Source organism: Ixodes scapularis, unplaced genomic scaffold, assembly GCF_016920785.2.
Source record: "Ixodes scapularis isolate PalLabHiFi unplaced genomic scaffold, ASM1692078v2 ptg001990l_1___fragment_2___debris__unscaffolded, whole genome shotgun sequence".
Lineage (NCBI taxonomy): Eukaryota > Metazoa > Arthropoda > Arachnida > Ixodida > Ixodidae > Ixodes > Ixodes scapularis.
Genome location: NW_024610226.1, coordinates 24171 through 42082, shown reverse-complemented (window position 1 = coordinate 42082; position 17912 = coordinate 24171).

Genomic DNA, 17912 nt, shown 5'->3' with positions numbered 1-17912 from the left:
TACCTTTGAGTAAACGAGCACTTCCCACGAGTGGCACTCTTTGTAAGAGTTATTATAAGAAAAGTAGTCTTTGCCGTTTACCTCCAGGAAGCTGTGGAAAGGCCGAAATCAAGCCCATTTTGTCAAACACGAACCGCATAGCGGGCGGTCAAGAGCCGTCGCCGGGAGCTGGCCTTGGGCGGCATTCGGCACTCGCCGACAAGATACCATGGCTAAACCATGCATTCTTTTCTATCAGGTCATCCCCATGTTGCTGTTGTGCACGGAACCCGGCTCTTCTGATAGCCGTAAGGATCGCACCATCAAGGCAGACTACGGAGCCTTCGAAGGAAGCAGCATTTGCGGCCTGTCATCGCATCTGGAACAGCGACACGTGCCGGAACTGGAAGAAACGCCTTTCTGCAAACCTTCGTCAACAACAGCGCTGCAAGCGGTGCCCATAAGAGCCAAGCCAGACAGGACGCACGCCAGTGGGTTCGGCACTCGCCGACAAGATACCATGGCTAAACCATGCATTCTTTTCTATCAGGTCATCCCCATGTTGCTGTTGTGCACGGAACCCGGCTCTTCTGATAGCCGTAAGGATCGCACCATCAAGGCAGACTACGGAGCCTTCGAAGGGAGCAGCATTTGCGGCCTGTCATCGCATCTGGAACAGCGACATGTGCCGGAACTGGAAGAAACGCCTTTCTGCAAACCTTCGTCAACAACAGCGCTGCAAGCGGTGCCCATAAGAGCCAAGCCAGACAGGACGCACGCCAGTGGGTTCGGCACTCGCCGACAAGATACCATGGCTAAACCATGCATTCTTTTCTATCAGGTTAGTTGGAAAAGGGTACTTAAGTCGTTTAGAACTAGTAATCGCTTTTTAGTTGTTGTGCCGAGCCCACAGTGTTGTTTTCTTCTGATGAAGTGTTGTGCATGTGTCTTAAGTCTTCTTGTTTGTGGTGACGTTGAGTCAAACCCAGGGCCAACTGATCACGAGCTATTGATAAAAATTAGTGCTAATGTAGACACACTCCTGAAGCGTACTAATGGTTTAGAGGAAAAATTAGAGAACTTGTCCGCTAGGGTTACGTCAAACGAAGACCTCATAAAGGCCCAGGCAGAAGAATTTCAAAAACATGTTCACACTCTGGAACAAAAAATTGATGATCTCGAAAACAGAGAGCGTAGAAATAACTTAGTGATATATGGACTAAATGAGCCTTCAGATGAAAATCCGTCTTCACTAAACGAAAAGGTACTCACAGAAATATTCGAACAAAAATTGGAAGTAACGATAAACACTATCGAGCGCATTCATCGCCTAGGAAAGCCTCGCAGAGGCTTCCAACGTCCCGTCATACTCAAACTTATGGATTACCGAGAAAAGCAGGTATTACTTCAAAATGCAAGAAAGCTGAAAGGCACGAATATATCTATCGGTGAAGACTTTTCATTTCGGGTACGCTCCATCAGAAAGCTGCTTTGGGGCAGCTCGCAATCTAACAGGGAAAAAGGTGATAAGGTGTATCTGTCCTACGATAAGCTGAAAATAAACGGCGAAGTTTACATCTGGGATCACCAAAAAAATGATAAAGTAAAACTTGGGCAGAGTAGCCATCCTCTGTCCGATACCGCCGCATGACAAAGTGACGAGGCAGAAAAAAAGGAGCTAAGGCTGACATCACTAAATGCGAGAAGCATCGTGAATAAGGCTGACCAACTAGAGGCGCTAATATTTACTTACGACCCACATGTAATTATGATATCAGAAACGTGGCTGCATGAAGGTATTCAAAACAGTGAAGTGGTACCGCCTAACTACAGGTTAATTCGCAAAGATAGATGTTCCCGAGGTGGCGGGGTTGCTATAGCTATAAAGGAAAACCTTGTTTACCAGTTAATGGAACGCGTTGGTAACACAGAAAGTGTTTGGTGCAAGTTAAACTTTTTCGGGGCTTTGATAACACTCGGGACTGTCTACAAAAAACCCGGGTCGTCCTCAGAAGAATTAACAGAAATAATTGATTACTTAATCGCTAACACTAATGCTCGAACTAAATTAGTAATAGGAGGAGATTTCAACGCTCCCAATGTAAGTTGGTCTCAAGATGGTGTGGCTAGCCTGGGTACAAATGTGTCTGAGTCGCTGCTTGAGCTCGCTTTCAGTCGTGGTCTGCGTCAGGTTGTTACAGAACCCACGCGTGTTACCGGCACGTCACGTTCTTTACTTGATCTATTGTTTGTTAGCAACGACTTCGATGACTGCAATGTTTTTGTCCATGACGGCATATCTGATCACAAAATGGTATTTTTCAAGTGTAACATGTCTGTGTGTCACGCTAACCCGGCTCAAGTGAAAATGTACTACGATTTTGAAAGGGCGAATGACGAGTCGATAGTTGACCATCTCGAGCAGTATTTCGACGGCTTCGATCAGATGACCGATGTAAATGAAATGTGGTTAAGATTTAGATCTGCTGTAAACCATTGCATTATTAATTTTATTCCTCAAAAATAGAAAAAGATTAAACGCCAAAACCCATGGATCACGAGGGAAATTTTACACGCAAAACGAAAATTGAAAAGGCTCCGCAAGCACCATTCGCATGATGTTTGTGAGCAGGCTGGTAATCTAAAAAGGAAGATAAAGTCAGCCAAAGAAACGTACTTCACAAAGTCATTACCTGAATTTCTTTTATCTGCCCCCGAAAAGTTCTGGCGTTATCTATCACCGGTGAGAAGCAGCATCACCCAGTTGTGCATTAACGGCGACTCAGTGAGCGACAAGGCAAAAATCGCGATTGAATTTAATCGGTATTTTCAATCTGTGTTTACAAGAGAGTCAGGTAATCACAATACAATCCCATGTAGAGATAACGTAAGCAGTCTTATATCTGAGCAGGGTATACTGTCGTTGTTACGATCACTTGACGCTAAAAAATCACCCGGACCGGACGCTTTACCTAACGCATTTCTCAAAAGGTACGCTGAGTGGGTCGCCAAATAACTATCATGCATATTCACTAGATCAATCCAAGATGCCGTGTTACCGGATGACTGGCTAGTAGCTAGAGTTGTTCCCGTCAAAAAAAGTGGTAAAGGTGACTCGGTTGAAAACTATCGTCCCATTTCTCTGACATGTGCATCCTGTAAATTGTTGGAACATATCGTAAATAAACACCTTGTTTGTTTCCTCGAATCAAAAGGTACAATTAACCCCAGCCAACGTGGTTTTCGTGTGGGACTGTCAACAGTGACTCAGTTAATTGAATTTTATCACGAATTATCAACCTATGTAAATGACAGAACCCAGGTGGATGCGGTGTTTATTGATTTATCAAAGGCCTTTGACCGAGTACCTCACCGTAAACTAGTTAAAGTATTAATAGACCTTGAAGTTCCCTCATATATTATCAGCTGGATAAATGCGTATCTCACAAATCGCCAGCAATTCGTGGATGTGAATGGTGCCTTTTCGGGATTGTTAGATGTTCATTCTGGAGTACCCCAAGGGTCGGTTTTGGGCCCTTTACTTTTTTTGATATATGTAAACAGCTTGTTTTCAATTTCAACTAGCGGCCCCATAAAAATAAGAATGTTTGCAGATGACTGCGTAATTTACACACCCGTATATTCAGTCGAAGACCAGATAAATTTGAGCAGCACATTATCAGGCATTGCGTCGTGGTGCCAAGATTATAACATGATGATTAATGTTCACAAAACGCAGTACATGCATGTTTCAACTAAAAAAACTGTATTGACATTCAACTATGTTGTTTGTGGCTTCAAGCTGACGAACGTTGAGAGTTATAAATATTTAGGAGTGATTATCGCAAGTGATTTAAAATGGAGCAAACATGTGGAATACATTCGAAAAAGGGCAACTAACAAGCTATGTTTTCTAAAAAGAACGCTAGGCGGAGCTCCTCCCTCGGTTAGACTTTTAGCATATAAAACCATTATTAGGCCTATCCTTGAATATGCGTCTGCGGTCTGGGATCCTTGGCAATGCTGTCTTGTTAAGGAACTCGAAGATGTACAATCACTGGCGGCACGTGTAATCTTTTCGGATTTTAGACGGACCACGTCGGTCACGGGACTTAAAACAAAAGCAAATTTACAGCTTTTAATAAACAGAAGGGCATGTCAGCGGGTGAAGTTGTTTTTTCAGATATATAATAACCTCCTAAAAATAGATGGCTCAAAATACCTAAAGCCAAGAACATTTCACTCTCAGCGCTTACACCATTCGAAGATGGTAGCACCTATTAATGCTAGAATAAATGCATTCAAACAGTCTTTTTTTGTGCGTACAATTGAATTATGGAATAAACTTCGAAGTGAAATAGTAAATCTTGATTCTTTTTCCATTTTTTCAAATGCCTTAGATACGGTTTTTGAGTGTTAAAATGTTCTACTTGCTGTGTTTTTGAATTGTATAAGGAGACGATGTTTTGTATTAAGTGATATTGCTTTGTTAGAAGTTAAGCTATTGATATGGTTGTGTGCGCTAGAAGAAGAGTGTGTGCACACAAGTATTGTTGTTTTAATTTCTATCAGAGAAAAATGTGCCAATATTTCTGTATCATCCACTCCTGCTTTGGCCCTAAAAGGGCTGGCAGTATTGATAAATAAATAAATAAAAAACGCTCCCATACTCAGTCATTTCTGTGGGGACGCTGTCATCAGTGACAGGCACGTATTGACAGCTGCACACTGCGTCACGTAAGTTCATTTGGAGCTCATATACTCATCAATTACACCTTTCTTTCAACAAAGAAGTACAGGGGATTCCGGTAGCTTTTTATCCGAACTCCTCTGCTTCAAAGTCGGACTGAATCAGCCGCTTCGTGCTGTGCGTTTTCACGCCAACAGCAGCACTAAAATTTCACCTGACACCATCATCTGCGTGTGGGGCTTTTGTGCTACGGTTTCTGCGTCGCTTCGGTTAGGGTAGTGTGGGGTTAGCATGAGGCGCGAGCGTTGCCGCTGATTTCGGGCAGGGACTCGCATTTGAACGGGACGCGAGTACCGGCCTCTGCGCGGCACCTGCGTTTAACTACTTAGTTTGCGTTTCGCGCGCTCCTGTCCTGGGTGGCGTTGAGGATTAGCATACAGGGCGTGTTGTCCCGGCCTTTTCTCCTTCTTTCCTTCCTCACGCATCTCATCTTCCCCTTCCTCCTATACATTTCTTTATCATATTCGGTTTTACTTCACTAATTTGCTTAGTGTTGCCAGTAGACGCTCGCCACCCATTGCACCTTGCTTTTAAAAAAAAAATATTTTTACTAATATTATTAATATTAATGATATTACTAGTAGTAGTAGTAGTAATATTAGTAGTAGTAAACTGTTTTTTTAGAAATAAAAATTTTAAAACAATTTCAGAATCTTTTTTTTTTCACTTTAAAGTAACTGTTTAGAGCGCTAATAATCTCCTTTTTATGTGCAGTAAACTTAAACTGTAATTTTTATTTTCGAAATTGACTGAGGGTGTACTAACCTCTACAGTTTTAAATAGCAAAGGCACATCGACAACAGGCGTCGGTTAGGTAAGCACGAAATAAAGACGAAAGATAAAAAAAATACTCCCAAAGTCACGTTAGAAAGTTCTCTATAAAGCGTTTAAACAAGCAATATGATATACATGAAACGTAGCAAAAGCGTCAATTTTTTTATAATGAAACAACCAACCCGAATACCTACAATGTTTGTTCTCAATTTACACTGCATCTGTTTATTTAAGTCAGAATTCTTGTTTCAATACTCTGACGGAAAACTATTGTTCATGTTTAGTATGTATTTAACATAATGTCAGCCCTGATGCCAAGGAAGGTTTCTAGGCATTTTGAAAAGAAAAAGGCACTTAAGTATAAAATATTTTTTAAAGAAAACCACTACATCTTTACTATTTAGAGCATCCGTGGATGGGCAGTTCCATTCATCGGTACTTTTAACTGCAAATAGTTTATAAAAGATTGCTTGTTAAAGCGATGAGGCCCAGTAAATCTTTAATGTGTCGTTCTAGTTGCATTATCCGAGTTTCATATGTAATATATTTCTGAACATTGATAAAGCAATAATCATGTAGCAGTTAAAAAAATAATTTCATTCGAGTCAACATCATCCTGCATGGTACAATGAGCAAAAGTTTCGCATCGGTCTTCTAAGTGGAGCTAGAGTGTGGGGATGGATAGGGATTGAAAATAGATCGGAGTGCTTTACTTTGTATGAGTGCATTTGTGTAATGTGTTTGTTGCGTGGATGGTTCACGTACTATACTGGGCTTGCATATTCAATCGTTCATGAAGCGTACGTGTGACTTATATGCTATTAATAAGCGTTGTGAACCGGCACATTCTTACTCCAGTTAAGGTATCCAATGCTTTTTTTGTGATTTGTTAGCAACATTTTCTATGCGGGCATTCCACTTCAGATTCGATTTTTATAACAAACGCCTAGATATTTGTATTCCTCTACACATTTTAAAGGAACCATGAAACGATATTGGACAGACTTTTACTGACTGCATATCGTTTATGGGATCAAAATAAAACTAGCACGCGAGATTAGGAGGGCTAAATCCCAATTTTTGCCATGAAAGTTTGGCAAATAAACTCGGATTATCTCTCACACTCTGTCCCTTGAATGCTCCCAACAAAGCTGTGTGTATCAGTGGGTGGATTAATAAATGAACCGTGGCAAAACGTTTTGTAACTGGCTCTAGCTTGCGCGACCTAGCAAAGCAACCACAACATCCACAGTGTCGGAGTCTTTTTCAATATTTTCCGAGCTCGTCAGTTGGATTTAGCTTCCGTATCGGATACGAGTAGTGTGTTACTCAAACTGTGCTCGCAAACGACGAAATTGACAATGAATACCCTTGACGGAAATGATCGAGTTTAGTATTCGTTTTGATAAGCTGCAGCGTGAACAAAAGCGAGAGGGGATGGATGGGTGGATGCTGGGTAAATGCTGAAGGATGTACTCCTCATAACGGGCGATAGCTCGCGACACCTAGCCTAGAAATGAAAAACAAAAAGTATGATTTCTTTCTTTCGCCAGTTTCTTCCCTTCTGCGATTTCGTGACTATCACGAGGCGGTGTGGGATATTACCAGGATGACATTCGGGGGGACCGGGCAAAAAAACTGAAAAGATTAACCCCGCCTCTTTTCCCCGGCGAAGGAGTCGCCGATTTTCCTCTTGTCGAACCTAGTCGGTTACCACGGCACCGGGTCCTCTGGGAAACAGGGTAGAGACTTTGGGCCGGAGCGACGTGGGAGGGAGTGCCAATTTTTTCTCTGTCCCACCTGTCCCCAGCTGTGTCAGTTAGTTCTACATCATTCAATTCTAGAGAGATAATTTCCACCAGACTTCCAATCTCCTCTCGGTTCTTAAGATGCACTTCTCCATTCTTCCATTCTCGTCTGCAAACCCCAGCGCTCCCGCTAAATCCATCACCGCATCCGGGATGGCGGGAGCAATCCCTGTGCACCTCAAGACCATTTATTCTATAGCAACACGACGCTCGACTGACAATGGGTTTACCCTGTCTCTTCGCATACGTCGACGACCTGTTAGTCGCGAGGTCATCCTTTAGAATAGCACGCTGAACACCTCCGTCTTCTCTTCGAACGGCTCGCCGAACATGGCACCATTATCAACGCCACGAAGGGCTAGTTTCGAGCGCCCGAACTGGACTTTCTCGGCCACAGTGTTGATAGCTCAGGCGTTCGACCTCTGCCTACAAAAGTCAGAGCTATTCAAGAGTTCCCGCAGCCACGTCACTGAGAAAGCTCCGCAGTTCATTGGTGTCATCAACGTTTACATACGCTTTTATACCGCACTGTGTCAAGCTGCTTCAACCACTTGACCTCCTCGGCAACCTCGGCAAGTGTGGACGGTTTGCTTCTCCTCTTCCGTGAGATAAAGTAGTTGAGCAAGCGTCTTGCGAAGCGAAGCGAGTGTTGGCAGAGAACACCCTTCGGCAGAATACGATGTACAACGCTCCGACTTCGATTATTACGGATGCTTCGACTACCGCCGTCGGAGCGGTAGTTCAGGGGCGCATCGATGACAAATGGCAACCACTCGCCTTCTTTACAAAGAAGCTGAAGCCCGCACAAAGGCGCTACAGCGTGTTTGGCCGTAAGTTGCTGGCTTCGTACTAGGTTTTTTTGCACTTCCACCACTTCGTTGAAGGAAGACCATTCACCATCTGGACAGATTATAAGGCCTAGACCAATGACATTTCCAACGCCGAATCTCAATACTCAGCGCGAAAACTACACCAGCTGTCCTCTGTCGGAATTTACGACTGACATCCGACACGTCAGAGGCGTGGACAACGTGGCTGCCGATGTCCTAAGCAGCATCGACACCGTTCCGCTACCACCGCTCCCCAACCCGTCAGAACTCGCTCGTCTGCAAGTCGGTTACCAGGAGCTCGAAACCTTGCGCGCGCCAAGGCTCTGCTGCTGCTGGACGTCACCTTTCCAGGATACATAAGCGTCATTTGCGATGTGAAAACTGGAAAGCAGCGGCCGTTTGTCCCTGGTCCTCTACAACGAAAACTCTTCGACGCCACTCACAGGCTGTCACACCCGGGTGTTGGGGCAACACAGAAGCTCATGACGTGCAGTTGTGTGTGGCCTCGCATCAAGACAGACGTCCGCACCTGGGCACGCTGCTGCATTTCGAGTCAGCAGGCCAAGGTACATCAGAACCCCGTGCCTCTGACCAGGACTTATTTTCAACCCGATGCCAGGTTTGACAAAGTTCATGTAAACCTAATCGGGCCTCGTCTATCGTCGCAGGGACATTGGTATCTCCTCGCCTGCATAGATAGATTCCCGAGAGGGCCTGAGGCGGCACCCTTTCCTGGCATCACTGCCTCCACTGTCACCACCGCCTTCATCTCCACGTGGGTATCCAGATTTCGATGCCCTTTCGAGATCATCACAGACCGTGGACGGCAATTCAAGTCGTCGCGCTCTTTACAGAGCTCAACCATATTCTTGGAATGACCAGACTGAGGACTACAGCTTACTATCCGCAATCCAATGGTCTTGTGGAAACTTTTCACCGCCATCTAAAATCGGCACTCGTAGCACACGGAAATCCAAACGAGTAGGTTCTTCAAGCACCCCTTTTGTTTCTTGAAATCCGCACAGCTCCCAAAGAAGACCTTGGATGTTACACCGCCGAGTTTGTTTTATAAAACACCACTCATGTTACTTTCGGACTTTTTTTAAAGCGGACAAAACAACTTCAACAAGACCTGAAGATTAAATTGAGACTCCGCGTTAGATCTTCCAGAACCTTCGGCACCGGGCCTGTCCAGCAAAATCACCTTACGTGACAGGATTTGAAAACTTCCGGACACGTTTTCGTACGACAAAGACAGAGGAAGCCTCTACATCCACAATAAAAAGAATCATTCCGAGTGATACAGTGAGAATGAACACATTCATTATCCATATTAACGAAAAAGATGACACAGTGTGCATACAACGCCTCAAACCAACACACCTAGAACACTCATTCCTAAACGAAATCCATCAACGAAGAAAAATTCGAGGGAGGAATAATCGAAATCGCCCTTATCTCCCCTAAAGAAGCGGGAGGTGGAAAGGGGTGTATCTGTAGTGGCTCAGGCACACGCAGCGCGCCCAACATCAGATAAAAGAAATAAAAGCTGATGCTCTGAAGGTGCATGATTTTCACGCGCCTCAAGACAGAGAACACCAGGAATTCGTAGCGGCCGGTTGTCTTTTGCACTTTCTCCACACATTAGTATTTAGGACATCTCAGGAGGTGATGCAGCTGTGATTTTATAGGCTACACGTCATACCAAGTTGTTCAGCTGCCCAGTAAGGTGTGCACACCTCCACATGTTTAAAATACTGTTCCATATCTGACAGAGGAAGTACATGACTACATTCTGGTTGAAAAGCAAAATAGTCGGGGAAGTTCAGTCTATTTTCGAGGACTCTTATCAATGTGAAACTTTCCTGTTTATGTAATACCGGTGTTATTGTAGAGCGAAGCTGTTTATGGCTAGGGTTTCGTAGAGTTCTCATGAGCGTCAACAAAAACTCCACGCTGGCACCGCCGCACGCGCCTTGCGCGCACGCCTTCCGCGCATAAAAGATGCGAAGTAAATAACCAAACTAGAGCGTTGACGAACGCGCGTGCAAGATGCCATTTGTTTTTGGCTTTTTCTTTAGGAGAGTTACTGCCGCAGCCGCAGGCACTTGCAGCGCGTGGAACACCATTCCATTAAAGCCACTCGATGTGTAACACGTTTTTATCAAGGGGCTTTACATTCCATGCATTCTCCTTGATGCTTGGTTATTTTAGCAATAAGTCTGTTCAGTAAATTAGCTATCAATAGGCACATTTTTTGAAGATCAGTAGAGTCTCAGGTATATAATAAATGATTATCAAAGATTTGCCGCTGTGCGACCCGCGTCGGACATGTCTACGCTCGCACCGTTCTTTCTTTGTCGTCGTTCCATGCGCTTGCGTGCCTAGTTCCCTTGCCTTCCGCTTTACCGGGGTGGCGGTCCCGTCGCGAGTCTGTAGTTTCCTCCATGTAATCGGGGCGGCCGACCAAGAGAACAATAAATGTACGTGCGTGCCATCCATCACTTTGACCACCGATCAAGACGGTACATGTGTCCGCACCTTTGTTCAAAATTCTGTGTCACGCCTGTTTCGTGTGTTAAACAGCTTCGCTGGTCATCTATCTTCACAGTGTGGAATTGCTCATGATTGTTTTGCCTGACCCGCTATTTTTATAGTGCATTGTTACAATTTCGTGATTTTTCCGCTCATCCGCCATGAGTTTATGTAATAAAAATAAAAATATTGTCGCTCCCACACAGAACCAAAATCTCTTCTGAAGTGCGCGTACACCTAGGATCCCACGCTCGCAACCGGATGGACAAAGGAGAACAAGCCATTGAAGCTGAAGAGATTTGTGCCTGCAAAGGCTATCATGGAGAGGATGAGGTTGGAGTTTAAAGGATGCCACTTTCTATTGACCACACATTTTAGCTGTGTTGTTCGTTTTTCAAATTACATATTTTATTTCACGACACATCACACACAACAATAAACTTATGTTTATTGCGGCAAGTTAAATCACGCCAGATATATTTTGTTATGTATCTTCGCTTCACTTTTACATACCGGTTTTTCCGGACTATAGTTCGCAAACTATATATCTTTGAAAGTTAAAATTTTACGGGGTGCCTACTATCTGCCGATTCGAAATATTCAATAATTAATAATATATCGTTCATTTTTATGACACGCGGTGTTTTTTTTGAATGACAGAGTGTGTTATTTATCATTTATATGTGAACTAAGTTTCTTTCTCAGCTTATCAAACATGCACATCTAAAGGTCAGCCGTGTGTGAGAATTATGTTACGTGCGGTATATGCACCATGTACTGATTATCTGAGAAATGTTTTTTTTTTAAATAAAATTGTCCGCAATTGACTAGGCACATGGTGCGGACTATAGCCAGAAATACATGGTACTTTGGCAACGCGTCCTGAAAGCACGTCCTTGCAGGGTTTGGGTTCTTTTTTTTTTTGAATGGATATAAGTATATTGTCTCTGCGTGTTCGTCTTTCTCCTTGTTTTTACCTATCGCATTTCCCGCGATTGCTAGCTGAAACAATTTGTCGCAAACTCACGGAGACAGATACTGACAGTTGGGTTGTCTTGGGAGTAAAGTGTGACAGAAAATTGAACTGTGCTGCCTAAATGTTTGCCCTTGAAGTTATTTTTGACCCGACGAGATATAGGTGATGGTCATAATTTTTCTTCGCTGAACTCCTTGAGATTGATTCATCGCCGTTTATTAAAATGAAAACAGCCTTACCCGTTTAGAATGTGAATTCAACGGAGGTAATAATAAGTATGGGTTGGTAGAAGAAGGGAAAGCTTGATTTGATGCATGTCAGTATTGCACCTATCATAAAAACAGGGAGCACAAAAAGCTAGGACCAAAAGACGACACGTCCGACATAGGAACGCAGGCTGGTTGTCCGTGTCTTTCTTTGGTCCCACTTGTATTTTTTGTACGCTCTGTTTTTTTATTTGTTTTATGAACTATGCGCAGCCGCTTTAAAAAAGAGGTAGCTTGCCCGTTCTTAAAAATTATAACCTCAGTAATTCTTCCTCTTCATTTATTAAGATACTCCGATTATAAATATTTTTTTTTTTTCAGAACGACATCGCCATTATTCGGCTTAAAAAACCGGTAAAGATGAGCGCCACTGTCAAGCCAGTTCGCCTCCCAAGGAGCGGAGAGGAGCTTCCCGATAATACCGAACTTTTTGCCATGGGGTGGGGACGAACAGATCGTGAGTGACATTAAATCTACTTACCTGTTTTTGTTATGTAAGCGTAAACAAAGAAACAATGTTTGTAAGAACGTATAAATGTCAAAAGTTACTAGATAAAAGGAGCATAAAAACAGAATATATAAATATACTATATGTGCTATTAACTTCAGTTAAAAGTAGAGTATGCTGAGCAAACTCTCCTCAAGGGACGCCATGAAGCGTTATTTGGTCTGCACTGATTTTAAAAGCAGTAGCTTACAAACGGATACGGAACAGTTAAAGCTTGAGATACTCCTTCATGTTGGAGGCCCAGGAGAGCTTACTCTACGAATGAGCAACACAGAGATGATTATTGCCTTTTCTGTTTTAATCAGTCAATTGAATCTTGGATCTCCGAAGTTAACATGTAACAGCTTCCGTGCCTTCAGACTTAAGCCTTAAAGTACGCCTGTGGCCGGTTAGACAATATTTGAGCCTGTGTTTTTTCGCGCATAGGACGTCAACAAAACAAAAAATGTTGAAGTATTACTCTTTTAAAGAAAGCCCAAGACAATCAAGAGCGAATCGTTAAAGCGCTATTTGAGTTTCCTAAAAATAAGATGAGAACAGTCATAACGGCTTCTTACAACAAACTTTGGAGCCAAATAGTTATTCTATAAAACCATGTCTTTCTTGGAAGATTCGAGGTAGTGCTCTAACCGACTTTATATTTCAGACGCTGTTTCAAAGAAGCCCGTGTACATGAAGCAGATGCCAACAAAGTCGATTGCGAACAATCGTTGCCTAGATTATTTTCACAAGAGGGCCGACCCGAGAATCCTCTGCAGTTCAACCGATGTAGCCTCTACTTCCCACGTACGTATTTTGAATCAACACTGAACCAGCCCAGAACCTTCCCATTAGAACAAATGCGTAAAGTGCTCGTTATATACCACTGAAAGTCGATGACGCGCCTACTATTCCATCATTGTATGCTCGGGAATGTATGAAACGTTTAAAGACCAGACGCACACTTAAGTAAGCAGGTGAATCATTGCACGCCGGAGTTCTCTCTTCAATCCATCGCGCAGGAGTACCTTAGTTAATAAACTCTGAAACTCTTTCATAAAAGTTGTTCGATAGAACGGATATTACAGTGAATAGTACTAACTATAATTTACCTGCACTTCAGTTAAGTTTGCTTTTTTGCTTCTTCGTTTCTTTCCCTCTAAACTTACCACATCTCTTGTTTTCTTTTTAAAATGTTAAGGTGCGGTATACTTCTTTCAGGTTAAGTCCAGAAACTGCTTAACCCAATGTACTTTGTTTTAAATCCATACGCAACGGACTCTACGAGCTAATAGGACCAACTAACAATGTCAAAAGTGCACCATTTGGCGTTCTTCGTATTTCTGTGCATTTGCTATCATCTTTGCACAAAATCATAAACTGGAAAGGCCTAGTGATTCACACTTTTGACGCTCCTTGATTTGTCCCATAACCTAGCTAGTGTCGGCTTCGTCTGAACTTTAAATGAACAACGTACCGTCGGTTAAACATGATTTTTATGTACTTGTTTGTCCTTCTTGGTGTTTGTGTTTAATATATCTTTCATCCTTCCAATTTATCTTTGGTCTTTCCTTTGATACGTTCTCAATTTCGAAGAGGATGAAGCAACGAAGATGGCCCTTAGAAATTCAAGGATAGTAACATTATGGTCCAGTGTATTTCATTGTCAAGACGTCTTCCTCGTGGCTAGTAGTAAACAATGATTCAAATCGAAGCTTTCGAAAAAACGCCAACAATGCTACGTCAGATAGTATCATACTTTTACAATAGCTTTTACGATGGTATCAAGAAACCAAGTCATGGTTCCTTGAAAGCATGACTATGGTTTCAAGGATTGAGGCTCCCATTGGCTCTCGCGTGGCGTGGTTCCAAGAAACGCCACCAGAGAAGCCCTCCCCGTGGCGGTGCAGCGCACGCAGCCGCCCGGCCGCCGGTAAGATGTGCGGTCTTGGTCGCAGAGCCCGCATGGGCGAACTACGGAGGGGCTGCACGGCCGAGCTCAGTGCGGCGCGGCCACTTAACGAGAGCGCGCGCTCGGCCGTCGACCGGTATACCTCAGCAGTAGCGAAACGTTGCCGTCCACGCCACTACGCCGCAGGCGAAGTAAGGAAGCGGAAAAACGACATTCATGCTTTCACAGTCACAACTCATAAGTGCTTAGGTGTCTTCGGAACGATTTCTTTTTTTTTTTTTTCTTTTATACGTTCGGACTATCCAAGACACCGGGAGAAAAATAACATGGCTCAGAAGCAACCAGAATACTTCGGCGTTATTGATATGGGCGTCATAGAATGCCAGATTGTCGTGTATTCTCCCTCGCGCATCAAGTTACATAACTAACTATTTTGTTAAAAGACGCAACCACAGATTGCTACAATTGGGCTCGCATGGAGCTAAAAAAGCATACCAATAAAATTAGAGCTTACCTTGACATAGTAGTCGGTGCCAACTGGGGTGTACGTCCCGAAGCGAAAACTCGCGCTGAATTTGGCGCCAAGTTTGGCTGGGGGCTAAACACGTCAACCTTAAAGGGGCCCTGCAATCATATTTAAGCGTCTACCTTATTTGCGGATTCCAAGTCTGTTGGGGTTCGGGCAAGCCAGCGGGCACGGAGAGGGTAACTAAATATCAGTGCATCATATTTTAACCGGACGACGCGGAAACCTCCTCCACCGACGAGGGCGACCCGCTGTACCGAAAGCGCGCAAAATGTGACGTCTTTGGTCCTGGGCTTACTACTGGTCAGAGCCGCTAAAAGCTTTTTCTTAGTCGAAATACAAAATATAAGTGGCGCGAACCGTTTTAATTACTGATAAAAGTAGTTTTTGTTCAGTATTTTAGATCAGAAAAGAAACAAATGCAGTTTATAAAGTACGGAAACAAGAAATGACCCGTCGACATACCCGCCACCAAGCGGTGGAAAAGGCGGCGCATACTAGAAAAGAGTTGTGGGATCAGGCGCCGACACGGAAAGGTCCGGGATGTGCGCGACGGCCCTGCGGTCGTTTACGGGCTGGAGGATCCGACCGGCTCCGAGCGTTCCGAAGGTCTTCAGCGAGTAGCTTTGTCTTGCGTTTTGGCCATTTCGCGGTACGGCAGCGCGAAGGGATTCCCATTCTGAACTGATCTTTACCCTGTGTTTGCTGTCGTTTGTGGCCAATGAAGTGTCATGCCGAATTAGTGTTTAATCGCGCAGCAAATGCAATGAGAGCCGCTCTGGCTGCCCGCTGTATGCAGCCTATCCAGAACACGCTCTAGTGGCGCCCTCTCGCGCCGTCGACAGGGAGTGCGGCAGCCGTGTGCGCTCGCTGAGCTCACTATCTCTCCTCTAGTTCACGGCCACTCAAGCAACCAAGGACGTCATGAGGGAGGTTATTTTTTGCTTGTTTTTGTAATTTTAATTTGCCTATAACATTTAAAATAAAGCGAAATTCGAGAAAAGAAAAGTTACATTAAGTTACTACGATCAATGCGCTCAGGTTTGGTGCAAATTAAAAATTAGTAAAAAAGTGCTTGCAGGTGTCCTTTAAGTCCGCATTTATTTTGACCGGAACATTCTTGCCGATACCTCTCGGTTTTTACACATGCGAAGTGTACAGGTGACGCCACCTTTATGTGAAGTTTCAAGGTACTCTAATTGTTTGTCCAGGAAGTCAATGTCACTAAACACAAACAGCTGCATTTTGGCCCGAGTCTCATTTTACCCCACTTTATGTTACCTTATTCAAAGCGTAAAAGCACATACTCGACAGGATATATATTTTCCCAGTTTTCTTGTTCCTTAGGGTAAACAACAAGTGCTTCACCTTTAGAAATCTCCATTGGTTGTTTTATGTAATCGAGAAGGATAAAATCAAACAAAAATTACTGATTATTCATTCGTGTAAAGCAGAATTGTCGAACAATTTCTAGTTGGGCAAGTTGGTATCTCCTAAATTTGAAAAGTGCCTAAAAAAATAAAAAAAAATAACGGGAAGAATTCTTTTCAATTCCTTCTGTAGTTATTGTTTTTTTTTTCCGCTTTATGAATTGAATAATTGCCCATTCCTGCGACTACACTCCTTTAATCGTACATTCACCGAGGCTGAAAACTTGTATTCCGAGGAAAATCAAAGCGAAGTTACTATTTATCTTTGATATGATTTTATAAGCACTTGTGAAAAACAAACTTCACAAAATATGAAAAGAGCGATATCGGTTACCTTGCCTCCTGGGGGCGCTGTGTCTGAATATGCATAGGAATCAAGTTTGCTGCTGGATTTGTCATCACTGTTTCGCAAAATAAAATCTTGTAAGTTTATATATCACCTGTCACGCGGTACATTTTATAACTGAGTGAATGCACTGTGGTTTCAACTCTGGAGGGCTGAAAGAATTAATTACGTCCCTCAGTAAGTTTTAAGATTTTATACAGCTGATGTTTGATTGGTCAGTTTATTGCACAGGACTAGTATGAAATTTTATTACTCCAATTCCCAAAATGCATTCTAATCACAACTATAATACTCTCTATATTCTATTCAGTGTATGTGATTCGGGAGTGATTGGTCCTTTTTTTTAAGATGCGGACACTACGCACAGGAATGTTGATGTCGAGGCGTTGATAATTTCCAAGTTCGAGCTGGTGACTTTATTCATTCACGCAAATCTGTGAATGAATTTAGGTTTCTCAATAATCTGTAATGTGTGTCAAACGGAACACCTAAAGTGTAATGCGTTTTGTAATGTACCAGTTCAGCTCATTATTTAAATTGTGTGTTGTATAACAACCTCCATCTTGCGATGCAGGGAGACAGCGGAGGTCCGGTTGTGGGGCTCGGAAACGGAACGACCTGGACACTCTACGGCATCGTCTCAGATGGCCCACACCTTGGAGGCTTTGAGCACCTTCCACTGATTAATACAAAAGTTTCTCATTTTATTACCGATTTTATTAGTACTTACCTAAACTCACAAGGAAAGTCCGACAAAAAGAAAATCTGCGATCTAGCTTAATATTTATAGCCGATGCATTTGGTAAATTTTTCGGTGTCATAACTTTGTTTAAGTAACTGTACTATGGCATGTCGGGGAAATTTTGGGGTCAGTGCCAATAAAACAATACCAAATTCAACAAATCTGAATGTATTTTTTGTAAGAGTTGTACCTCATTAAAAAATTGAACAGAAGACGCCACCGGTATAAATAAAAAAACGGCCTTTTTGTTTTCTTGTTAAGTTGGAATAATACATCTTGAAAATTGCCTCTTTGTGCTACGCAGAAATATAAGCCGGATAGTTTTATTGACTGTAAAGATGTTGCTAACACTTACGTGCTACGTTGCGTATTTTAAAACGATCATTAGAAAAGTACTGCTGAAAAAACACCCTGAAACGTTCCTTTAAATAGGACTTGCTTATTAAAGTACTTCAGGAGGGCGTTGTTTTAGAGAACGCCCATCTAAGTTCTGCGAGTCATTCACCGTGTATCTGCATAAAATCTGGATCTTCTTAGTTAAGAAAAGCCTC